Source organism: Dioscorea cayenensis, unplaced genomic scaffold (assembly GCF_009730915.1).
Source record: "Dioscorea cayenensis subsp. rotundata cultivar TDr96_F1 unplaced genomic scaffold, TDr96_F1_v2_PseudoChromosome.rev07_lg8_w22 25.fasta BLBR01000237.1, whole genome shotgun sequence".
Taxonomy (NCBI): Eukaryota; Viridiplantae; Streptophyta; class Magnoliopsida; order Dioscoreales; family Dioscoreaceae; genus Dioscorea; species Dioscorea cayenensis.
Window position 1 is genome coordinate 129,673 of NW_024086628.1, and position 2,191 is coordinate 131,863.

Here is a 2,191-nt window from a genome sequence, read left to right on the forward strand (position 1 = left end):
CCTTATAATTTTGATTAATTATTCGACTCCATCAAATTTTAATCAAAATTTAACCTTAAGAAAAAAAACCTTAGACCAATTTACAATTTCACTCATCCTATGAAATAAAATTATAAATTAACAATTTTACCCCATGCACTCAAAATGGGACTGATTCTTAATCCTTTTAAGCTTGACTCCATAGGTTTATTACGATTGGTAATGAAAGGATACCAAAGAATGTGGGTGACACCTAACCAACCCCATGGTCTCACGTCGTAGCCTAATTGAACACGAATGAGTAGATCATTACGAACTTTTTTTTTATGATTACCATATGTGTATAAACCCTTCATTATTGTATCCCAACCAAGTGAGAGGCATGGTGATCATCAAACTCACTAAGCTTGATTGTATGCTAATAACTATAGTAGAGTAAAATTACCAAACTACCCTTGGTGTCCCTATACCATTAGTTTGACTAACTTGGCTAAGGTATTCTAATCTCACATACTTATAATCTGCATAGGGACTAACTCGTTTGCTTAAAAGAGAATAAATTCCTTTCTTGGTGACCACTCACAACTGCTACTTGTGTGACATAACCACATTTCGAGGTCGGCCCTACCAAAAGGTAACCTGAGCCTAACGACTCTAGTAATAGACCAGACGTCACAAGCACATTATGATCATGATACCTTAGGTCTAAGGTCCACTCATATGATTATAACCAACAATCTCAATCATTGACTATCGAAGAGCAAAATCCATGTGATTGGATTGTTGCGACTCATGTTCGAATATACCAATCCCAGTGATGTATTTATGACATATGCTCCCACTATTACATAGAGTTCAACTAGCACTCTTTGTCAAAGTATATGTCATACAAATCTTTACTAACCTTTAATGTCTAATTAAAGATTATCCGATTTGCAAATTATTTAAATGTATAAGTACCAAGTACCAAACCTTTCTGGTTTCCTTCTCTTTATCTCACAAAGACTTAGAGGTTTAACTTAATACACATGGACTATGATGCTCAAAACTAATTAAATTTGTCATCACAAGATTTACATGAACATCAAAATAAATGCCTATAAATAATAAGAAGAATGTATAATACAAATGAAATGCCCTAATACAAGTACCCTCATTGGCATTCATGGGCATAATCCTAATAATCTTCAACTTACACTCAATACCAACCACTATAGTATCTTACACCCATCTTCTGAAGATGTCAATCTAGCACGACTTGTGATAGTGGCTTGGTGAGTTGGTCAGCTAAGTTATCTGCTGAGGCTATTTTCTGTATAGCTACATCATCTCTTCTAAAGATCTCTCGAATGATGTGGTATCATCAGTCAAAATGTTTGGATTTGCTGTGAGACCTTAGTTCCTTGGCCTGTGCTATACCTCCATTGTTGTAACTATAAAGTGATAATGGGAGCTCCACACTTGGAACCACATGAAGTTCTGTCAAGAACTTCTTAATCCAAACTACCTCCAAATCAGTCACATATTCAGATTTAGTGGTGATATTTGCAGTAGTACCTTACAACTATTTCAGCTCACTGCTCTACCATTAAGAATGAATATAAACCCTAAGGTGGATTTTCAGTCATCAGCATCAAACTGAAAGTCTAAATCTATGTAACCATCCACACTTAACTCTGATTTTCTATAGATTAGAAGCATATCCTTAGTCTTTCTCAAATACTTCAGCATACACTTCATTGTTATCTAAAGATCCTTCCTTGAGAAGTGCATGACCCCATGAAGAAATGGGCAAGTCTATGTAATTATGCATAGAATGAATTATGTCCAACAATGTTCGATTCCTACACTCAGCTACCCCATTTATTTAAGGAGCTGCTCGTGGTGTTAGTTGTGAAACTATCACATGTTCCTTGAAGAACAAGTGAAACTCAACATTCATATACATGCCACCACAATCCAATTGCAGTGTCTTTATATAATGACTAGTTTGATTTTCCACTAAAGTCTTACACTCTCTAACCTTGTTAAAAGCCTTTGACTTGTTCTTCATTAAGTATACCTAACCATAATCAAAATGATCATCAGTAAAAGTTATAAAATAGTGGAAACCTCTGTGAGTCATCTCATTAATTAGCCCACAAACATCGGTGTGCACTAAATCCAAAACTTCTGCTACCCTCTTAGGACGTTCAATGAAAGGGGATTTGGT